The 24,947-nt window shown below is 42.8% G+C and overlaps 1 pseudogene; it reads left to right on the forward strand.

Annotated features, from left to right (window-relative positions):
* Window positions 1–6,950: 6,950 nt before the first annotated feature.
* On the forward strand, window positions 6,951–7,868 carry LOC110194243 (small ribosomal subunit protein eS4-like; annotated as a pseudogene).
* The last annotated feature ends 17,079 nt before the right edge of the window (window positions 7,869–24,947 follow it).

Genomic DNA, 24,947 nt, shown 5'->3' on the forward strand with positions numbered 1-24,947 from the left:
TGTTTCTTACTATTATGGCATTCTTTTTATTGATATTCCAAGGACACTGTTCTCCCACAATGTAGGTGCTCACCCAGCACCTCAACGGAGCTTCTGGCTGCATACACAGAGGAGAGAGAGGACTGCATGAAGGATGAAAGAGGGAGGAGGGAGGAGGGAGGAGGGAAGAGAGAAGAGAAAGCACTTTAGAAAAGACATCACTGTGGTCATTGCTGACTTCTGACATTTAGGGGTTGGTTCCCTCGGGGTGGAACTTTTCTCCCCATTCAGTTACAGTAAAACAGAGAATTCACATATGCAAATACGTATAACACTGAGATCTTTCTCTTTTTCTACATATACACAGGCATATGCTTATGTACACACAGAATCTGCAGTTGATGGTGTAGAATAGTCCCAGACTATGGCAGGAACTTGAGGATAAAAGGACGAAACATTTCTGTTGGATTAACCCAAGGCCCCTTGGGAACATCATGGAGCACGTACTAAGCAGACAGCTGACTGTCTCCTGAAGCTTTCATCTTTCAGGCAGGAGCCTTGGAAGTGGGGTTGATGCAGAACCACTCTGGTCACCAATGATGGAATGCATCTCCTCTAGAGCCCAGGACCAGTACTGACCCATGTCCAGATAATATTCACCCCTAATATTTGCATATTGCTTTCTGCCTTTTTTTTTCTAAAGGCTTCCTCACACCTTAATATCCTTTTATCCTCACAAAAGCCTTATGAAGTGTCAGCACTTGGTAGATAACGATGCTGAGAACAGAGAGTGAGGTAGCTTCCCTAAGACCACCAAATCAGTGATTTGCAGAGCCAGGATTCAGAACAGCTTCCTGACTACATGATGTCTCCTAAAGAATTGGGAAGGAGCTGACTTTACCTTAGGGTCAGGGCAACCTGCTTCTTTCAGCTCTTTGCTCTCATCAGAGCAACCCCAGGGCAATGGTTTTCAGGGTCCTTTCCTGGTATCCTGTACCCTCTATTGGACCATTGTGGCCACCTTACTTCCATGATCACTAATGTCCCATATTACCTAACTATTCTAAGAAATCAGACCTATCTGTGATTCTCTTCCCCTGCCATCCATCAGTAAGAGATAGCTTATCTGCCAGACTTCCCTTCTTCTCCATTTCTACATTACAGGATTTGGGGACTAGAAAATTTTGCCCAAACCTACTCTAGACCTAAGGATGACCAAGGGTAGGATTATTTTAGGGTACATTGCCACTCACAGGGTACATTTCCCCTCAGAATATCCTGGCCACTGAGAATTCCATACCAACCACAGCAAACATGTCCCCTGACTGCAGGGAAATACAATGCTGCCCTGCAATATCTACATTATTGTTGTTATTGCTATCCTATTCTTATCATTTGCAAAGCCATTAGTGTCAAGGGACTTATAGAATCATCAAAATAGTCTTTGGTATTTATGGTTACAGAGGTTTTTCACAACCATTAATATCACTTGAGTTGTGTAATATCCCTGTGAGGCAGGTGAAGCACATATTACAGTTTATTAGAGAGATAAAACCCAAGTGTTGAGGTCTGAGAGGTTGAGACCCCTCAAAGAACAGACTGAAGGACAGGGTCCTCTGGAATGAATTCACAGACTCAAGCATTTTTTGAGCCAAGTTGGCAAAGATTTACTGTTATGCTTTTCAGCAGGCAAAGATTCTTAAGGAACCTGGGACTTTAGAGGGGTAGAGTGAAAGTTTATATAAGATAAAATATAGTGAAACATGGGCCAAATATGCTAACTCAGTAATTCAGGTTGGATTAGGGAGTGGTTAAGGAGTAGTCAGTTCTTAAAGGAACATGTACTTTTTGTATCTACTGTGCAGGTGTTTTACCCAGAGGTCACTAGGAAAAGCCCACAACAGGGGCCACATGGAGGTATGGTTTTAGGCCTGCTACTTCACTAAGTTAACTAGCACTCAGGGGCAACTGAGAATCGCCCAATTTGCCATCAATCAATGTCTTCTTTGACAAGATAGATGTAGGGAGTATATATGTGTCTTAGGTCTAAAATACAGATAATGAGGAGTCCAGGAGCTGGATAATGAGATAGGGTCATAGTATAGATAGTCTAGTGGGTAAGAATATTTTTATGACCCAGTGCAAAGCCAGTTCAAACTAATAATTCCTTCAGGTCCAATTAGTAAGTGCACCAGGGAGAGAGAGAAAGATCTTGCTAGGGCTCACTAATGAGTAATTGCTAGGCACACTGTCCTTGGGCTGGGGATGGGGGGACGGGGGGGGGGGGGGGGGGGAACTGCCAGGGATAGTGTTTCTGAGGCTAGGGAGAAACTGAGGTCCAAACACAGGCACCCAAGCACCCTATCACAACGTTATATATACCTCATCTGTGGCAGAGTGAAAACTCAAAGTAGTGACTTCTAACTTCAATTCTGGTGATTTTATCCTTTGCTATTATGGGCTGCTGCTTCCCTTGCACTTGAGATGTCAGTCATGTTTTACCAAAGACCACATGACAGGCTCAGTCTCTAAGTTTCTCCTCCACAGAACACTCCCCCTAAACTTGAACTTCAAAACAAAACAAAGAAACAAAAAAACTTTACCCTGCTGCTCCCCAGTGGTTTCCTTGGAACCATGACACACAGTTAGAACATTCAACCTGCCCCACTCACATGGCTCAGCTCTCCTGGATAACTCCACTCCTTCGTGGCCCCTGTTGTGTCTCCAGCTCCAAAGAACCCTTTCAGCTTTCTCCCCATTCATTTCTTCATTTGCCTTCCAAGCCTTCAGCTTCTAGAATTGAGCCAAGTTCCAGATGACATATCTTTAAATACTTTACTCTATTGCAAAGGCTACACTGCAAAGGTAGGAGGGTATGATACTGGGGCAGTTCTAAGGGAGTTACTGAATCTCAGCAACATTCATCACTACTTATTAACACAACTTTCTCTTCAATCACATTAATCCCTCAACACTGCTTTCCCTTCCTCTTTTCCATTCACCTTTCCCTACCTCATCACCTGCTGTCATGACTGGGATTCTCAGAGTCCCTCAGGCTTGACATGGAATGCTTCCCTAGACAAAGCAGTGAACCCCAGAGTTTCCAGCTCCTTTTATGCTCACCCCACATAACCACATTTGTAACAAATACCAAGGCTCTTATCCTCATGGTCACTCTGTGTTCTGGGAAAGATCCATGGATCAAGGCTGCTTGCAGAGGAATCTCAGCTCTTATCTCAATCACTGCCTCTTTCTTCTTTTGTGCTCAACCAAGAACTGGTGGCCTTGAAACATATACTGAGCATGGAAGGGAGGCAGGAAACAAGCAGGAGCACCTACTGTGTGCTAGGTACTGTGCTAAGCACTTTACAAATATTACCTCAGTCATCTTTACAACAACCTCATGAGGTAGGTGTGGGGAAAAACATAAGCTCCCAAATGATCCTCTCCTTTAAAGCATGGAAAAACACCTCCAAGACCAAGTGCTAACACAAATCCAGGTAATTCAATTAGAACTTCAGGACCTTCACACTCAACTCCAGTCCTCCCTGTCTTCAACCTTAGAGGAACTGATTAACTCAGTGATTGGCCAAATGGAGCAAACAATCTCAATTTCTCCTCCTCTCAAAGGCTGAAGAACTTGGATGCACTTGGGGAAGGGGTGTTAGAGACAGGACAAAGGGAACCCTTAGGGGTGCCTAACTATTGGCTTAGAATGACCTAGGAGGAAGCTGTAGCCACAGCCTCCTTTCATTCTGCGATCCTGAGATCTAATTCAATAGGACTCATAGACTTAAAAGGGACCTTAAAGGTTATCTAGTACATTTTACAGATGAGAAAAATGAGGCTGGGAAAGGCCAGTAATGCCCACGGTCATATAGGTGGCAGAGCCCAAAGGTTCAGGCTGTTGACCTCACTTCCTCGTCCCCTGAGCATGAAACAACCAGGAAGAGCTCCAATTATTCTCTGAGGTTTGACTAGAAAACCACTGTGGGCGACTCAGAGGCAGAGGAATGTCACTCAGTGAAATCAGCTTTCAGTGTCCTGATACTCACCCTTGTTGAATATCTTCACCCAGCTATGGCTAAGTAAATCTGCCTTTGTTAATTGTTGAATGTCTCATTTAATTCCAATATTGAACCTAAACTACCAAGGGGTTGACCTGAGTCAGGCACAGCCCAGAAGAGTTAGAACACTTGGGCTGGACTGCAATGGAGTAATCTCATTGAAACCGAGCATCAGCAGTGCAGAAGAATGTGAGCCAGGACTGGCCTCGGTGCCTCTGCTAGTGCTTTTGGTGATATTTCTGGAGATGGTGGCTGCTTGGCAACCAACCCCCCACCCCTGGAAGATTAGAGAGTAAACTGTCTAGGACCATTCAGCAAGGAGTGACCATTGTGAATGTGCTCAGTGCCATTTAAGAACTGTACCCTTTAGTAGGGTCTTCCTGTAAGACATCGTAGCCATTTCAGCTGATGTCTGCTTTTCCCTTACTACTACAGAACACTAAACCTTTCACAGGTCAGTCAGATTGTGTGTGATAGCCAAGCCAGAAGGGGAACAGATGGCTATCAGTGTGGCAAGGTCATGTGGAGCTATACAACAGGAAAGGAAGCCTTACCACCCAGTTTCTCCTGGGTCAGAAGGCCAGTCATGACCTCCAGGCATTGATATTCCTGGCTACCAGTCCCAAAGAATGCTTTGGGATCAGACTTCAGGGAACTTCCCCTTGGGTGAGATCGAGGACTCTCTCTCTCTTGGTTAAGCTGAATTAGCTCACTTCCAATAGGAGAGCTCCTTCACTCTATATTATCTGGTATATGTTCTCCTATATACACTTTCTCTGGTTTCTGTTTTGCTATGATTTGGATAAATGGGTTTCTTTGATTATTGCTGTGTGTGTGTAGGAGTCAAGCTTTAGATAGAAATCACGGGATCTTGCTTCACTCACTAATGAAACAGCCATCAGAAGCTAGCCTGAACCTGCACATCACACCCCCTAGACTAACAATGTTTAACGGAACAGATAGATATAATTCTAGCCCAGTCCCCCCTCTCTCTGAGGAGAAAAGAGTGGTGTCATCTCTAACCTCTGGATTCTCTTGCTGGCAGCAATTACAGCATCCCTTAAAGAAGGTGAGAAAAGGAAAAACCAGAGATGTCTATTCTGCCTCCCTTCAAGCCATACAATGCCATCCCCACGCTACCTGTGTAGAACAGCCCTTGTACCATACAGTCCTACTTCTCACCCAGCGGCCAGTTCCCCAAAGTCTCTTGCTTAACAAGCTAGCTATAGGGACATTATGGAGACTGCCTGCTCCGTTCTTGTCAGCTTCTTCCCAGAGTATTTTCCTTTAACAACCTGAAGTGGGGTTGGTATCTTCCCTTTTGAAGCTGGAAGCCAGAAGCGCCCAATGTCCAAAGAGACTCAGCTACTCAAAGAAAATTTATTAATTTATTGGCCAACTCCTTTTTGTAAAACCTGTTCTCTGTCTTCAGCTAATTCAGGAATAAAGGCTTTTGTGCACATCTTGGCCAAAAGATCTGGAGTAATCAATGTTCCATAGACCTACTCTGTGCTAGGACTAGTGGCATCTCCTTCCCCCAGTAACTCTAAAGTATGCACAACCTCATGAAAGGTGGCCTGAGGTTTACCTTCTGGCATTAACCCTTTTCATACTGAGGGTGAGGGGGATGGCTTTCTTTATAATGCTATTTTTGTCTCATGTCATAGGCTCCTGACCCCTCTTGCAAGCAGTGAAGTCTATTTTCGCAGGATCTGCCTCTGGCCAGGATTTTGCCCCACAATCCAACTTGTGTGGTTGTACACAGTCATATGCAATTGTATATAAGTAGTGTGTATGTGTGAGTATGTGTGCTTATGTATCACTATCTGGGTGTATTACTATGACTGCATTATGTTGTGGGGACATGTAGATAGGGTAATGGGACCAGGTGTAAAAGACAATATTGCCTGGAATATCTGCTCCTGTAGAGTTGATCAATTCTGTGGAGACCTACAACAACTTCTACAAATAACACCAAAAACAGATCTCACATGCATTATAGAGGATTGGAATGCTAAAGTAGGAAATCAAAAGATAATTGCAATAACAGGCAGGTTTGGCCTGGGAGTAGAAAAGGAAGCAGGGCAGAGACTAATAGAGTTTTGTCAAGAGAAGTCACTGCTCATAACAAACATTCTTTTTAACACCCTAAAAGGTGATTCTACACGTGGAAATCACCAGATGATCAATACAGAAATCAGATCGATTATATACTTTGCAGCCAAAAGTGGAGAAACTCTATGCAGTCAGCTAAAACAAGACTGGGGCCAACTGAGGTCCAAATCATGAGCTTCTTATTGCAAAATACAGACTTAAATTGAAGAAGGTCGGGAAAACCCTCAGACCATATATGAAGTGGAGGTGATGAATAGATTTAAGGGATTAGATCTGGTAGGTAGAGTGCCTGAAGAACTATGGACAGAGGTTTGCAATACTGTACACAAAGCAGTAACCAAAAAAATCCAAAAGAAAAAAAAGAGCAAGAAAACAAATGGCTGTCTGATGAGGCTTTACAAATACCTGAGGTAAGAAGGAAAGGAGAAAGAGAAAGAGACACCCAACTGCATGCAGAATTGTAGAGAAGAACAAGGAGACATAAGAAGGTTTTCTTAAATGAGCAGGGCAAAGAAACAGAAGAAAACAACAGAATGGGAAAGACAAGATAACATATTCAAGAAAATTAGACATATCAAGGAAAAGTTCATGCAAAAATGGGCATGATACTCTTGCTGCGAGGCCTTGGGACCAGCTGGTCGTGCTGCTAGTTAAGGTGACGTGACCAAACGCACACAGCTTTTAAGGAGACAGAGCCTCTGACCCTACAGCAGAGTAAATTTCCCACTCTATCTTTGTTTCAGTGTAACCATAGCTTGTGGTCCCAAGAAGCATCTGAAGCATATAGCAGCTCCAAAGCGCTGGATGCTGGATAGGTTAACAGGACTTTTTGCTCCAAGACCATCAACAGGTCCCCACAAGGTGAGAAAGTATCTCCCGCTCATCACCTTCCTGAGAAACAGACTTAAGTATGCCCTGACTGGAGATGAAGTAAAGAAGATGTGCACGCAGCGATTCATCAAGATTGATGGCAAGGTCCGCACTGATATTACATATGCTGCTGTCTTTATAGATGTCATTAGCATTGAGAAGACGGGGGAACATTTCCGGCTAGTTCATGACACAACGTGATGCCTTGCAGTTCATCATATTACAGCTGAGGAGGCTAAATATAAATTATGCAAAGTGACAAAAATCTTTGTAGGTACAAAAGGTATTCCCTATCTGGTGACCCATGATACCCATACTATTCGTTACTCAGATCCTCTCATGAAAGTGAATGATACAGTTCAAATTGATTTAGAAGCTGGCAAGATCACTGATTTTATCAAGTTTGATACTGGCAACCTATGTATGGTGACCGGTGGAGCCAATTTGGGTCGAATTGGTGTGATCGCAAAGAGAGAGAAACATCCTGGCTCTTTTGATGTTGTCTATGTAAAAAATGCCAATGGTGATAGTTTTGCCACTAGGCTCTCAAACATTTTTGTTATTGGCAAAGGTAATAAGCCGTGGATCTCTCCTTCCCGAGGAAAGGGTATCTGCCTTACAATTACTGAAGAAATAGACAAGAGATTAGCAGCTAAGCAAAACAGTGGCGAAATGATTGCAGAAAAAAATTTGTAGGGTTTTAATCAAATTGAGATATTATAATTTTTAACAAAAAATGATTGTTCTACCAAAATACAAAATACACATAATTAGAAATAGATAGCTTAAACCGCTCAGGCTTATTAAGTGAAATTGAACAAACCATAAATGCCTTTCTCTTCTTTCCTTGGATTAGGGTAATGTGGCATAAAATGTTAGAAGACACAGCTGTTTGGTTTTGTTTAATTGCTTTTCGTTGTTACATGGGATGGCTTACTGACTGGCGGATGGGGAGAAGACATATCCCAGAACGGCTGATGTGAAAACAAAAGATATCAATAAAACTTCAAGGAAAAAAAATAAGCATGATAAAAAATAAAAATGGCAGGGATTTAACAGAAGCAGAAGAGGCAGCAAAAACACACAAAAGAACTAGAGAAGAAAAATTTTAACTCTGTGGTGTGGTTACTGACCTAGAGCCAGATATTCTGGAGAATGAAGTCAAGCAAGCCTTAGGAAGCATTACTGATAAGGCTATTCTAATAGGTGACAGAACTCCAGCTGAGATACTTAAAACCCTAAAAGATGATGTGTTAAAGTGTTTCAATTCAATTCAGCAAATTTGGAAAACACAACAGTGGCCACTGGACTGGAAAAGATCAGTTTATGTCCCAATGCTAAAGAAGGGCCACGGCCAAGAGAAGTTCAAATCACTGAATAATTGTGCTCATTTCACATGCCAGCAAGGTAATGCTTAAGATTCTGTAAGCTAGGCTTCAGCAATATGGAACTGAGAATTACCAGAAGAGCAGGCTGGTTTTCAAAGAGGCAGGGAACTAGAGACCAAATTGCCACTATTCACCGGATTATGGAGAAAACAAGGGAGTTCTGAAAAAAACCATCTACTTCTGCTTCACTGACTACACTAAAGCCTTTGACTGTGAGGATCACAACAAAATGTGGCAAGTCTTCAAAGAGATGGGAGTACCAGATCATCTTACTTGGCACCTGAGGCACCTGTACGCAACAGTTAGGAATGAACATGGAACAACTGATTGGTTTTAAGATTACAAAAGGAGTACAATAAGGCCGTATGTTGTCACCTTATTTATTTAACTTATACGCAGAGTCATCAAGTGAAATGCCAAGCCAAACGAGTCAAAAGCTGGAATTAAGGTTGCTGGGAGAAATAGCAACAATCTCAGTTATGCAGACGACATCACTCTGATGGCAAAAAGTAAAGAATTAAGAAGCCTCTTGATATAGTTGAAAGAAGAAGAGTGTAAAAGCTGGCTCAAAACAACTTAAGATCTTGGCAACTGGTCCCATCACTTCCTAGCACATAAAGGAAGAAGAAATGGAGGCAGTGTCAGATTTCATATTCTTGGACTCAAAGATCACTGCAGACAGTGACTACAGCTATGAAATTAAAAGATACTTGCTCCTTGGAAGGAAAGCTATGGCTAATCTGGACAGCATACTGAAAAGCACTGACATAATCTTGCCAACAAAGGTCCATACAGTCAAAGCTATGACTTTTCCAGTAGCTATGTATGGCTGTGAGGGTGGGACTGAGTGCCAGAGAATCAAGGCTTTCAAATCATGATCCTGGAGAGGACTTTTGAGAGTCCCCTGGAGAGCCAGGAGATCATATCAGTCAATACTTAAAGAAATTAATTCAGGCTATTCACTGGAAGGTCAGATACTGAAGCTGGAGCTTAAACACTTTGTCCATATAATTAGAGGATGGGACTCATTGGAAAAGACCCTGATGCTGGGAAAGACTGAAAGCAAAAAGAGAAGAGGATGACAGAGAATGAGATGGATAGATAGTGTCATGGAAATGACGAACGTGAACTTGCACAGACTTTCGAGAGACAGTGGAGGATAGACAGGCCTCCCATGCTATGCTCCATGGGGTCACAAAGAAGCAGACACAACTGAACAACAACAAAAGAGATGGACCAGTTCTCAGATTCTGTCATTCCAAGACTACCTCTGCAAAGCTGGGAAACGACCCACAGACTTATCTGCACTCTTATCCCATCCCACTTAATGATGGAGAGAGAAGCTATAGTTTCAGAAGGAGTTACAGAACCAGAGACAGTGGGGTTTGGGAGCACCTGAAGATTATCACTATTCAAAGCTGCCTGCTAAACTCATGAAGAAGAGATGCCCCCCCACCCCTTCTGTATTGTTAGTGAGAAGTATAGAAGCACTTTTATGAAACAGATTTAGAAATCTTATATCAAGTTACTTCACTTGGGGGCTAAGGGCATCTGATAAGTCATCAAAGATAGCCTGGATGTAGCATGGTACAACAGGTACCCAAGCTTGTGGTCCAGGTGGAGAAGGTAGCAAAGGGGGCTCTCCAGCACTAGATGGAACTGGTTACAAGAGCCACGATCATTCCCTGAGCTTAGGACCTGTCTATCATTAAGAATTATGGAAATTTCTCAGATAGGAAATAGGCCTAAGAAATATAGCAGCTTGATGGTAATAGAGCTCTGGACCTGGAATCAGAAAAACAAAGTTCAAATCTGGCCTCAAAGACTAGCTTTCGGACCCTGGGCAAGTCATTTAACCTCTGTCTGCCTTAGTTTCCTCATCTGTAAAATATAAATAATAATAATAACACCTTCTTCCCAGGGTTATTATGGAGATAGCGTGAGATAACATTTGTGAAGCTAGAGGTACAAGGAGGGAACATGATTTGTTTGGTTTTTTTGCTTTTAGGTGAGGCAATTGGGGTTAAGTGACTTGCCCAGGGTTACACAGCTAGTAAGTGTCAAGTGTCTAGTCTAAGGCCGGACTTGAACTCAGGTCCTCCTGACTCCAAGGCCAGTGTTCTATCCACTGTGCCACCTAGGTGCCCCAGAGAACATGATTTTGAAACAGGAAAAGAAGCCTGCCTGTTCCTGGCCATGAAGGAAAGAATCTCTAGGGAATGCTGGCAACTTACCATTAATGCTATATACCTTTCTGAAGCCTCCTGATGCTAGCTAGCTATAAGAGGTGGAGGGAAAAGTAGCTGAGCTTTATCAGAGAGGTAGTGATTATGCTTTAAGCAAAATTATCCAGACAGCATGAAGAGGGTTGAGTTGAAAGTAGGATTCCTAGAGGGGCAACGTCCATTGACATCTTGCAGGGACCTCCAGGTCAGATTGTCTGGGACTGACAAGAGGAAGTACTGCTCCCAGACAGCCTTCCTCAGGAGGGACTAAGAAAACAATGGGACTGGGACAACACACCCTTAATCTCTCAGCCTTTGCCTGTATTTTAGCTAAATAAAGGCAAAAATTTCTGTGATTTTGGAGCTTGTCAGTTTCCACGTTTCTTTAAAAAGTTTTTTTTCCCCCTTGGTTTTGTTTAACTTTACCCTTTGTTACTGGGTAAAACTTCTTTTGGAAAAAAAAAACTACCTTTGGCTCAGCAGCACCCCCTTGAGGCTACATGTTAAAGTTGGAATGGCAGTTTCTAGAACAGATGTACAGTCAAAAAAAAAAAAGCCTCAGGCTAGGGAGAGCCTGGGACCAACATTTCAGTTGCCAATTCCTTTCTGGGGGAATTGCCTCACAAAACTACTTTTCTAAGTCCTCCCCCCCCTTCCCCAGAATTCTCTTTATCTGATTCATATTTAAACTTGAATAGAGAAAGGTAACTCCACCCAACTAGGAGAGCTTACAAACAGAATCCAGTCTCAGGGACATATTGCCCTTAGTAAATAAGCCCCTGGGGGAAGCTAGGTGGCAGTGGATAGAGCACCAGTCCTGAAGTCAGGAGGACTTGAGTTCAAATCCAGCCTCAGACCAATCACTTGACACTTACTAGCTGTGTGGTCCTGGGCAAGTCACTTAACCCCAATTGCCTAAAAAGGAAGGAGGAAAAAAAAAAAGAAAATAAGCCCCCGTCAGTCCTCAGAATCTTCTATTAGAATTTAAGGTGACCAGTTCATGAAGAAGGAAACCAACCAGCAAGCTCTGGGTAGAGATGGATTCTTTTGTCCAGAGTATTAAAGGCAGCTGAGTCTCATAATTAGGTCATGTTCTCTGCTGGAGGTTTTTCCCACCTCCTAGTTAAAATGTCTACCCCCTCATTAATTGTTAAGCAATCAGAGCTCATTTCCACCCTCAGGTACAACCCCTTTTCCAAAGGCTTTTTAATTCAGAGGCCCCCAAGGAGCATCTTTGGTTTACCAGAAAAAGCCAAATTCGCTAGCCATAATTAATAAAAATGATTGTTAATTACCCAGGGGGGAAAAAAAGAGTAAAGGGGAACTGCCTTTAGAGACCTTACTTCTGGTTCAAGGCTTAACAATCAATATCAATCAATCAATCAATCAACATGTATTAAGTGCCTACTATGTGCTAGAGATATAAAAAGTTGCTAAAGACAGTCCCTGCCTACAGAGTTTACTAATCCCCTTTCTTGGCATTTAGCATTAGGTCTTCTGCCTCCTCTAATTCTAGCTCCAAGGCGTTCCTAGAGCAAGGGTTCTTTACCTCAGGTCCATGAACTTATTTTTAAAAAACTATTGATGGGGGTGCGGAGCCAAGATGGCAGAGTGAAAGCAGTGACTTGCTTGAGCTCTCCCCCAAACCCCTCCAAATACTCATAAAAAATGGCTCTAAACAAATTCTGAAGCAGCAGAACCCACAAAAAGACAGAGTGAAACGAATTTCCAGCCCAAGTCAACCTGGATGATTGATCAGAAAGGTGTATTGCACCAGGCTGGGAGCGCAGTGTGGGCACGCAGGCCGCAGCAAACCTGGAACAGGCCTCAGAGGAATCAATTTCGGGCAGCTGTGGAGGTTTCCAGACTCCTCAATCCACCAATGCCAAAGACAACTTAGAAGGTCAGTGGGAAAATTCTGTTTCTGTTGGTGGTCAGAGAGGAAGGCGGGGTTTCAGCTCCATTCCCCAAGAGTGTGGCCCGGGGGGGGGGGGGGGGCTGCTTCCCAAGCTTCTGGCCCACAGACTGAGGGGGAATCCAGTGGCTGATCAGAGGAGGATTGCAGTGCCTTTGCTGGCACTGAGGAAGGATTCCCTTGCTTTGCCCATGCTTGGATCTGGGCAGGTCACAGTTCTGGGTGGCGGTCGTGGGGGAGGAGGAGTGCTGGCGTGGTGGAGCTTGTAATGGCGGGGATAAGAAATCTTCCTCACAGTTCCAAGACAGAAAAGAGGGCTTGTGGTCACTCATAGACCAGAGCACAGGCCAGGAAAGGAGTAAACACCTCACCCCTTATCAGACCACCTTGGAAGAACTGAAAATTTACAGGTCCCTACAAGTATCTCTGAAAACAGCTGTACAAATCCCCGAAGCTTGGGACAGTACATTCTCCACATTGGAAGCAGATCTCTACCTTAATAAAGAGTTTATAACTCAAGTAATTGGCTGGGATCATAGCAAACCTTGCAAAAAGAGTCAGACCATAGAATCTTTTTTGAACAAAGAAGATCAAAAATACAACCAGAAGAAGACAACAAAGTCAAAGCTCCTACATCCAAAGCCTCCAAGAAAAATATGAATCAGTCCCAGGCCTTGGAAGAGCTCAAAAAGGATTTTGAGAAGCAAGTAAGAGAAGTAGAGGAAAAACTGGGAAGAGAAATGAGAGTGATGCAAGAAAATCATGAAAAACAAGTCAACAGCTTGCTAAAGGAGACCCAAAAAAATACTGAAGAAAATAACACCTTAAAAAATAGCCTAACCCAAATGGCAAAAGAGGTCCAAAAAGCCAATGAGGAGAAGAATGCAAAATTGGCCAAATGGAAAAGGAAGTCCAAAAGTTACTGAAGAAAATACTTCCTTAAAAATTAGAATAGAGCTAAGTGACTTTATGAGAAATCAAGACACTGTAAAACAAATCCAAAAGAATGAAAAATTAGAAAACAATGTGAAATATCTCATTGGAAAAACAACTGACCTGGAAAATAGATCCAGGAGAGAGAATTTAAAAATTATTGGACTATCTGAAAGCCATGATCAAAAAAAGAGCCTAGACAACATCTTTCAAGAAATTATCAAGGAAAACTGCCCTGATATTTAGAACCAGAGGGCAAAATAGAAATTGAAAGAATCCACAGATCTCCTCCTGAAAGAGATCCCCAAAGGAAAACTCCTAGGAATATTGTAGCCAAATTCCAGAGTTCCCAGGTCAAGGAGAAAATATTACAAGCAGCCAGAAAGAAACAATTCAAGTACTGTGGAAACACAATCAGGATAACACAAGATTTAGCAGCTTCTACATTAAAGGACTGCAGGGCATGGAATATAATATTCCGGAGGGCAAAGGAGATAGGATTACAACCAAGAATCACCTACCCAGCAAAACTGAGTATAATCCTTCAGGGAAAAAATGGTCATTCAGTGAAATAGAGGACTTTCAAGCATTCTTGATGAAAAGACCAGAGCTGAATAGAAAATTTGACTTTCAAATACAGACTCAAGTGGAACATGAAGAGGTAAACAGGAAAGAGAAATCACAAAAGACTTATTAAGGTTGAACTGTTTACATTCCTGCATGGAAAGATGATATTTATAACTCATCAGACCTTTGTCAGCATTAGGGTAGTTGGAGGGAAAAAATTATATGTATGTATAGATAGGTAGATAGATAAGAGGGCACAGGGTGAGTTGAAGATGAAGAGGTCATATCTGGAGAATAAAATTAAGGGGTGAGAGAGGATTATACTGGAGAAAGATAGGGAGAGGTAGAACAGGGTAAATTATCTCACAAAAAAAACAGAAAAGAAAAGGCTCTTACAGTGGAGGGGAAACGTGAAGATGAGAGGGAATGAGTGAATCTTATTCTCGTTGGATTTGATTTAAGGTGGGAATAACATACACACTCAATTGGGTATGGAAATCTGTCTTACCCTACAGGAAAATAGGGGGAGAAGGGGACAAGAGAGCAGGGGAATGATAGAGAGCAGGGCAGATTGGGAAACGGGGTAATCAGAAAGAAACACTTTCTGAGGAGGGACAGGGTCAAAAGAAAGAATAGAATAAATGGGGGGGCGGGATAGGATTAAGGGAAATAGAGATAGTTTTTCACAACATGACTACTATGGAAGTATTTTGCATAACTGCACATGTATAACCTATATTGAGTTGCTTGCCTTTTCAATGAGGGTGAGTAGGGAGGGAGGGAGGGAGAAAATTTGGAATCCAAAGTTTTAAAAATACATGTTTAAAAAAAATATATTTTCACATGCAACTGGGAAATAAGAAACACAGGAAATGGGGTACAGAAATCTATCCTGCCCTACATGAAAATAGAAGGGGAAGGGGATAAGAGAAGGAGGGGAGAGATAGAAGGGAGGACAGACTAGGGGAAGGGATATTCAGAATGCATGCCATCTTGGGGTGGGGGGAGGGGCGAGATGGGGTGAAAATTTGAAACTCAAAATCTTATGGAGGTAAATGTTGAAAACTAAAAATAAATAAATTTTTAAAATATATATTGATAATTATTTCAATATATTCAGTTTCCTATGCATTTTGTTTTATGCAGTTGAAAACATTATTCTCAGAAAGGGTCCATAGGTTTCACCAGACTGACAAAAGTTAAGAATCCCTGAGCCAGATAATGTAAGGGAAGGTCAAAGATCACACACTCCCAGTCTCCTCATTCCTACTCTGAAATGAGCAGACAGGCTGGCCAGCTGGCCAGAGGTAGAAGTGAATGGTTGTGAGGGGTTAAGGTTGTTGAGGTGGTTCTAATGGTGGAGATATTCTGAATAACTGAGGAAGAGGGTGGGGGGGACTTTCTATGGCCTCCCTAGCTTCACTGACAGACTGGACAAGAATGTGTCCATTTCTAGATTGTACTGTGACTCAGCAGCCCTGCTGTTTTTGTGCAGCATCCCAGGCCTGAGGAAGCATGACTCAGAAGCTGAGGGAGGGAGTAGTTATAAGCAGAAATTGCTGCAGACTATGTGAGGTTTTGTTGTGGGGAGAACGGGTTGTTCTTTATCCTGGAACCCCAGGGTGAAGTTATGGTTTTTGTGGTCTGATACATGTGATACCATCAGACTCCTCGCCATGTGGCCCCGTGAAAGGTCTAGGTCCTCATATTTCCCTAGCATCATGGTTTCAAAAGCCACACCCACCTCCATTCCCTGAAGATTTCATCTTTAGCAGAGATTTTCCTTTCATCCTCTTTGCTCCCCAAATGTTCACCCCCCCCTTCCCCAGTCCTCCTTTCCTACAGAAAATATACATGTGCCAAATGAGAAAGGGGTAAGCAGCAATCCTCCAGGCAGACAGATTGTGGAATAGACAAAGTCATCCTTCCCTGCTTCTCCTGACGGATAAAAAGGAAGGGAGAAAATTGTTGCTGTTCAATTGAATCTTAGTGTCCTGAATCTCTCCCACACTTGTTAGTATTTATCACTTTCCCCTATACTAGCTTGATACAGCCTAGCAGAATGCCCCATACAGGAAAAAGCTGGTAAGCACCAGGCTCTCTTTGTATCTCCAGAATATAGAAGATATCATGAGAGCTAGGGAGAATATGAAAAGGAGGCTACCCATCAAGGTGTCTGTACCACTGGCAGGGTAGGGCCTGAATGTCCAATCTATAATGTACAATGGCTAAAAGGTGACATGTCTTATTGGGAATATGGCTGGAGGAGTGCCATTTTATTGGGGGGGAGGGGAGGGAACAGTAGAGTTTATCTCTTGTCCTTAGATGAAAAGATCAAGAAGAGCTAGCAGAACTTTGTGGCCCAGAGAACAGTCTCCCTCAAGAATGTATTCTTGGGCCCTGCCAATGGATTTGAATTTCCTTCCTGAGGCACTGTTTCCCTCTCCCATCATACTCCTTTCCATTCCATTCTGCTCTGAGCCCTTAGCCTCTCCAAGGCTGGACAGAGTTTCCTAGGAAGTTTTCTTAGAGAAGTCAGGAAATTGAGGAGACCAGAGAAGAAGATGGGGCCAGGGAAAGGAGTCAATGAGTCAGGAAGGGGCTGCATGAGACTGCTCAAAATAGCCTGAAGCTGTAGGGCCTAGTATGTCTCACACCCTCATGTCTAAGACAGACTAGCTTCCCAGGGACATCAGCCAGCTAGCAAAAGACTCCAGGGAGCAGGGAAGGAAAGGAGGGCTATGCAGGAGGCCAATTCAAGATTCAATCAACAAGCATTTATATTAAGCACCTACTATGCATCAGAAACTGAGCTGAGGGAACAAAAATATAGGAAAATAAAGGGAATACAAGAGGAAAAAATTTCTCTCCTCAAAAAGCTTGTATTCTATCTGGGTATACAACATGCATACATATAGAAATACATACATATGTATATGTGTGTATATGTGCATACACACACATATGTGTGTGTACATACATACATACATACACACAAAATAAATGCAAAGTCATTTAAAGGGGGACAGGGGATGGTACTAGTAGCTGAAGGTATCAAGAAAGGCTTCATGCAGAAGAAGGTGGCCTTTGAACTAAATTCTGAAGTTGTAACACTAAACCAGAAGAAGGAGAAGATTATTCTCCCCTCTGGAAACCTGACCTGCCAGTTAAGTTGGGAGAGTAAGCCTAGAGGGACTGTTATAAATTTTGAAATGTTTTAAACAATCTGCTATGTAGGAAGTTCCTATCCTTAAGGAGCTGGCTTGTTAAGGCTTTGGCTCTGGGATTCTTCCAATTGTGCTAAGGAACAGAGCAGGACCTCAAGACTGTAGAAGGGTCATCTCATGACCCAAGGGTCACTGAGTGAGGATGCTACCCTCCCTCTTCCACAAATAGGGAGAGGGTACAAATATTTATTGTTCACAGGTCAACAAGAAATGAGAATGGTGACAGAAAAAGCAGAAGCCCATATGTCTGCCTGTCAGGAAAAGAGGAGGGCAAGATATGTGTCTAAGTCAGCGTGATAGCAGGTGAAGGCTGGTGTACATATTTGAATAATGTGCCTTTATCTAGATAGTAGCACAGGACACAATGGGGTGGGGTGGGGGTTGGGGGGTGGCCATGTATGTTTGAGATGGGACATATGTGTGACAGTGCAGCAAATCTAAGTGTGTATATGGGCAGAGGGTACATGGAAAGGAAAGTTATGAATGTCTCTGAAGGTAGCCGAGGAGAGACATGTGTCTGTGTCTATGTGTGAGAACAGAGTACGTTTATTTGACTGTGTTGTTAAGTGTGGGGGAGTTGAAGTGGGGAAGTGTATAAATAGTCAGTGAGTTTGTGGAGAGGAGAATTATATGTCTCTGCATGTAGCTGGGGAAAGAGACATCTGTGTGTATTTATGTGAGAATAGAATATGTTTATTTGTGTGTGTTGTTAAGTGGGGGTGGTGGAGGAAGAGTGAGAAGAGGGGAGTGTTGGTCAGAGGGTGTGCTCAGGCAGCTAGCCAACCTAGGACTGGAATTTCCCCAAAGCTCATTTCCTATGTTTAATCCTCAAATGGGGATTTTATCCACGGCTGTCAATCTCCTTAACTATAATTTAGAGAAGCTCCATATGCCCTACTCTCTGGCCCTGATAGATGGCAGACAGCTTCCAACAATACTAATACAATCAAATTCCCCATGAGGTGAAGATCTGCAGTAAGAAGAGAGATGAGGAAATGCAGTTACTTCCCTCTCTCCCCATAAACCCTGTTCCCACTCCTCCTAATACCACCATTTCAACCTCAGGAGTTAAAGCTGAGGAACAGCCTTGAGAGATACAGAAGGTAGTCAGTCCCTCTGTCTTCAGCTACCACTTACACGGGCTTCAGGAAATTTCCCTAGAAGCAGAATTGGTCCCAGTTTCCAAGCTAAGGCTCCCAGCCTTTTCATCCCTTCATCCATTAGGGAGCTTCCTGGAACTTGCACCAAATTCTTGCCTTCTCCTCTCATTTTCCTAAGTGAGAACCAACTGCTCTGGGTCATCCTTCTTGTGTTCTGCAGAAACCCAACTCTTTTCTATCTACCCTGTTCACCAATCAGTAAGTCAGAAGCCATGCTGTGTTGAAAAGAATACTACTTGACTGGGAACTGAAAGTCCTGGATTCTAGTTCTCACTATGCCATTAAACTATGTGACCTTAAGCAGGTCAGTCACTTAAGTTCCTTGAGTTTCACTTTTCTTGTGCGCCAAATAAAGAGTTTGATTTCTAAGGTCCTATCCCTTTTATCTCTAATAGTTCAGGAATTTTAATTATTTCTTGAAGACTACAGCAATGGATCCAATAAATTACTCACTGTGATCCAGTTGGCTTGTTATAAACAAGAATAATTCAATTTTAGGGACAAAACTAACCTAATCAGTTATATTCAGAATACAAACATCAAAAACCACACAATTATATCAGTAGATGCAGAAAAATCCTTTCAAAAATTACAACACTTATTTATGCTAAAAAAAAACTCAAAACCAACAACCCACCCTACAAACTATAGGCATAGAAGAGTCATTTTTTAATATGACAAAAAAGTATATATCTAAAACCAAAAGCTAGCATTATATATAGCAGGGGAAGTAGAAGTTTTCCCAATTATTTCTTGAACTCCTTTGATGTGTCTAGAAATGTGCTAAGTGCTGAACAAAATCAAATATAAAATATAATCCCTGCCCTTAATGAGCTTACATTCTAGTCATGAAACAAAATATACATGAAACAATTAAGTGTTTAACTATGTCAGTTATCTGTGGGCACCATAGTAATTCAGAGAATTGAGAACTTGATATCGGCTTAGATAGTTTTGAAAGTCTTATCTACCTTGCATAATCAGAACCTCTGGACTCTGAGAGTCTCCATCTGTGAGATACATATGACAAATGTTATGCTACTCTCCCTGTAACCACGTACACACAGACATACTCTCCCATCTAGCTGGCAATCAGAGACCTATCCTGTCAGGAAGTCCACATTAAGATGGGGCAGGAAATGATATCTCCCAGTTTTGGATCAAGAGGGAGTAAGAGAGGAAGCATGTTGGATTCTCTGTTCCTGAACCTATGTCAGGAACAGGTGACACGAAGTTATCCTTGATTCAGCCCGGAAACCTAGCTAAGCTTCCTAGACACAACATGACCCTTCTTTCCCTCACCCCTGTGCCTCATACTCCCCTTGGGATTCTCAGAATACATCGGGAATTCCCAAGTCGGGGGCTTTCCATTTCAGCTGAACCCCCACAGCAACAATAGACACATACCCTTAACACTCCCTTGTCCCCCTCGGCCCAGACTCAAAAACCCAGTTTGGAGAAGACTTGGAGGAACAACAGCACCAGTCAGAAGCTGGGAGGTAGAATCTATGGGAATCTTGTTTGAAGAAGAGATAGACAAGAGACTGCAAGAGTTGGGAAACGGGCAGGGTGGAGAATAAGACATCCTTGGCATACTCTGGCTAGTTTCAGACTTTTGTGAGAGCTAGAGCATTTGGTTTGAAAGACTAGCAACTCTGGGGTTCTGTATCTGAGAGATGGTCTTACTGGCTGCTTTGCCATGAACTAGGCCATTCCTACCCCAGACACCTTAGTTTCACTGTCCCCAACACATTCTCTCAAAAATGGCTGGGGAGGACAAGGAGTGGATGCTTGGACGGTGCTTTGGGCAGAGAACAAATACAAAGCACTTATTCCATCAGTGAAATAGGAGATAGGTAACCCTCCGAGTTTCCCAAGGAAAGAAGCCTCAATTGATCCCTCTCTTCAGAGCTGCCATCCACAAAACTTGGAAATGTAAAAACAAAACAACAACAAAAAAACAAAAAAAACCTACCTCAGAAAGGAAGAGGACCAGCTCTCATTGCTACATCCCACAGCTCCTTCCACATGTAAAGAAACATACATGAGCAGTGAAAAAAAAAGAACCTGAAGATCATAGGATCAATCAATTAGTCAACAACTGGAAGGACTAGGAAAGGTTTTGGGGGGAATTTGTACCTGAGCTGAGTCTTAAAAGAAGCTAGAGATTCACTAGGCCTGGCCTCCCTGACCACGGCCAGCCACGCTGCCTCCAGAGAAAAATCAAGTGACTGTCTCTGTCTCCAACCCACTGACATTGTCCTAGTGGTGCCCCTTGTAGCTGCCTTTTCACCCTGATCTCGATCATTTTTACTACCCTGATGACCCTTTGGGTAAGCATTGCTCTATCACTTCTTGTTCTAGCTAACAAAACCACCTTTCTCCAAACATATCTCTTTATTTTCCAGCCTCAAGGCTCAAGCCTCCTATTGTGTACCTTCCACAAAGTTCCAGCTTCAAAGGAGGAGGTAGTTCCCATTTGTTGACAGAACCTTGATTGGAGCTACTCACTGGTGCTAGACACCATGCCTACCTTTCCTGGTCCCCAGGTTACCAGTTCTGTCTACTTCCCTAAGTTCTCAGATACCTCCTCCTCCTCTCTCTTTACCCTTAAAATGTTTGTGAGCCCTTTCTAGAAGCTTACTTAACTATTTAACACCAAGAATAATTAGCTTAGACAATCATAATGGCATGATTTCTACCCACAAGAGGTGATTTTATCACATTCCCCAGCTGGGAGACTTTTCACCTCAACATAAAGGGTAGTCCACTATTTTCACAAGGTATGCCAAACCAAGCTGTTCACACGTTCTCAAAGAAAGGAGCCCCTCCACATCTTGAGGTAATACAGCTCTTGAAATCTCTAACAGAGTTGGAACTGTCTGGATCTGGAGCCAGAACCCCCTTAGGGTAGTGAGTTGACAGTCGGGCTGCATCAGAGGAATAGGACAAAAAGAGAAAACGAGCAGCTGTGTATTCATGAACACCTCATAACTCACTCCAGGGGCCCAAGAAAGGCAAGGAAGAAGAGAAGGTGATGACTAAGGGAACAGGTCTAAGTGGGAAAGGCTTAGCACAGAAGAGAGCAGCTTCCCACTGCCCACAGGAGTAAGTTCAGGCTCCTAACCCTGACATTTAGAGCTCCCCACAATTTGTTTCCAACATCTTCTGGCCTTTAGCTTCCTCTGCTCATCAACATGAACCTTATACTCCAGACAAAGTGGCCTCTGTAATAGAGCAACATGCTCTGCTTGCTTCCTGTCACTTTGGGGTGACAAAGCAATCTTCTTATTGGCCACTAAAAAGGGAAAACCAGTGACCCTGTGGACCTTTAAAGGTGGAGTGACTCTGCTTGCCAGCAGCCATTCTGACCAATGAACTCAGAATTTTCAGCTCCTCGAATTCATGAGGTTGCCTCCAAGACTTGGAGATGCCTGTCTCAGGGTCACTATTCAGTAACCAACACTCTGGAAAGAACAAACACAGAAGAGTCAGTCCTGAATCCAGGTTCAACCTTCCCTAGACATGTGCTCTGGCTGCCATGTGCTCACAGTCTGGTATTTCTCCTGGGGCAAGCATTGTGGTACCTCTTTCCACCCTTTATATTAATATTACTTGTCACAAAGACAGTAGAAGAGAAACAGGGGCAAAATCATCCTCAGAGTGGTTCAAGACTCTGATAGGTGACCTTTCACCTTATCTTGCCCATAACCAGGCTTCCCTGCCACTTCCTGGCCATTTCCACACCATGTTCCCTCCCATTTCCAGTTCCCCTTTATCTTCCTCCATTAGAATATAAACTCCTCAAGGGCAAGAACTGTTTTATGCTGCACTTATAATCCCAGCTTAGTCTGTGCTTCACACATGAAAAATGTGTAAGCATTAAAAATGCTTTATCTCTCTTTCTTTATCTATCTATGAGTCACTAGATATTTCTGTTCAGTAGCCAATAAGGGTATTGCTTCATCATACTCTAAGCCCACAGGCCTCTGAGTCATACTTGGCCAGTTGGAAGCAGCCAGGGGTTTTGTCATCCTCAAATCATTCAAGCACTGAGCTAGAAAATATGGTCTGACTTCCTCACTATGCCTATCATGCGTATTTCCATTCCCATCCACTTTTCTGTTTTCCCCTCCTGGAATAGCCTCTTTTAAAAATGCCCCAGGCAAAAAAAGGGACAATATTGACAGATGGACCCCAGGACTACTTACTCATCAAAGCTTTCCTTTCTAACAGACTCATATCCCCAACCAGTTAGGGTAATATTTCTGAGTCCTAATCAGGCCTCTAGGAAAATCCTAGATCTACTGAACATATATCCTTCAACCCCTTACCTTCCTCCCAAAAAAGGCAGAACTTTTCAAAAAAGACTTTATCAACATCTAAGGGAAAAGCCCACAATAAAGCAAAATGACTAAGTTAGCAAGGTTAAAGCATGGAAGCCATGATCTCAACACGGAGGCTTATTGCTTCCAGGGAAATTTAGTCCTATCTCCACCTAAAAATGCTTCATCTCTCTTGCTTTACTTATGAGTCTCTCTTGATCCTTGACCCTAGGCTGTTATTAAAACTGATGTTATCCATATACCAACTGTTCCTCCATCAATCAACACAATTTATTATGCATCTACTATATGCCTTTAGAAGGTGAGATTTGAACTGCTTCTTGAAGTCTTTGGAAGACATGGAAATCAAAAAGTGAAGGTGAAAAGGTAGAATATTCCAGATGTGGGAGGATAGCCAGTACAAAGGCACTGAGACAGGAGATGGGGTGTGCTGTTTAAGGAACTACAAGTAAGCCTGGGTAGCTAGATCACAGAAGGGAGTAAAGTGTGAGATGCCTGGAAAACTAAAAAGAGTCCAAGTTATAAAGAGCTTTAAGTGACAAGCAGAGGAGTTAACATTTGATCCTGAAGTTAATAGGGAAGTTAATTAGAATTCATGAAGCAGGAGATAGGGGGTGTGTAGGGGGGGCGGGGAGTTCAGACTTTAGAAAAGTCCCTTTGTAGCTCAGTAGAGAAAAATTTGGAAAAGGGGATAGACTTAAGGTAGGGAGATGAGGTGGAAAGCTACTGCAATAATCCAGGCAAATGATGATGAGGGCCTTAACCAAGGCTATGACTGCATGAGTGGAAAGAAAGGGATGTATATAAGAGATGTCGTGAATGTACAAATGACAAGATTTGTCAACAGATTGAATATGTAGGGTGAGTGAAGACAATACCAAGGTTGTGAATGGGGTGACTGAAAGGATGCCAGTGCCCTGAACAGGAATAAATTTAGAAGCTGAAAGGGTCTGGGGAGGGGGAAAATAATGAGTTCCAGAGTGGCCCAGAGTTACATTATCTCATAAGTATTAAAATCAGGTTTGGAGCCCAGGTCATCCGACTCCGAGTCCAAGGCTCTTTCCACTTAGACTCCAATCCCTCCCTTACTCATTCAGCAACCATTTTTGTATGGGTTCTACATCTACAATTAGACTATAATCCTTTCAAGGGCAAAGATTTATGCTACACCTCTTTGTATCTTCCACAGTATTTAGGACATACCTTTTGTATAGTAAGTACTCAAGATATGCTTGCCAATGGTGATGACATTTGGGTTTCTTTGTGAATAAATGTAGGTTTTAGGGAAAATTAGCAGCTCAGAATTAGATTCTAGAATGGAGAAATTAAGAAAGATGAGGTTTCTTCTCCTGGAAATGTTTTGGTAAAAGAGAGCCCTGCCTGAATTGGTTAGGAAAGATGTTGCTTGACCTAAAGACAGAAAATGGGTTAGGATAACATCAGGAGACAGAAGTGGCCTTACAAATAGTCCCAAATGTGATACCTACAATTATATCGATCAGTACCTTAGAGGAGATTAATGGACAGTTATGAGCAATGCCATGTGGGAATAAAACTCAGAATAGTCTCTAGAATGACAGACAGGGACACTAAAAGGTCAGGGGGTAAGGAGGAGAGGTGGTTGTGTTAGAAACAACTACACATAGCACAAAACTTCACCTGAAGCCAGGTCTATCAAGTAGTCATGTTACATCATCTAACTCATAAGCCCAAACTCTTTCACACTGGCCTCCCAACTTCCAGGTTTAAGAAACTCAACTATATGAAATCTTTGAAGCCTAAAGGTGAACAGGAACTCTCCTTTTTGGGGGCTTCCCAGACTAGATACAACAATAACAACTCATCTGCTACATGGTCTTCCTTCATTAGCAAAGTCAGGTCCCTCATGGGAGCTCAAAACATCTAGGGCACAGGATCTCAAGCCAGAGGGCATAGAGTGTTTTCAGGGAATACCACCTGATGTGAGGGCTCCTGAGCCCTTTTCAGGGATGCTTTGCACCTTTGGTGACCACCTGATTCACCCAACTCTCACCTATGGCTCCAAGAAACTACAGCATGTGTAGTAGCCACACTCCAGTAAACCATTTCAGCAGAGAGGCTAAACCAGGTTGAGGGTAACCAAAGAGTCTCAAACCCTTAGGTGAGTTGGGGTTGG

The sequence above is a fragment of the Phascolarctos cinereus genome, unplaced genomic scaffold (assembly GCF_003287225.1).
Source record: "Phascolarctos cinereus isolate Bilbo 61053 unplaced genomic scaffold, phaCin_HiC Scaffold_5;HRSCAF=322, whole genome shotgun sequence".
NCBI classification, from domain to species: domain Eukaryota; kingdom Metazoa; phylum Chordata; class Mammalia; order Diprotodontia; family Phascolarctidae; genus Phascolarctos; species Phascolarctos cinereus.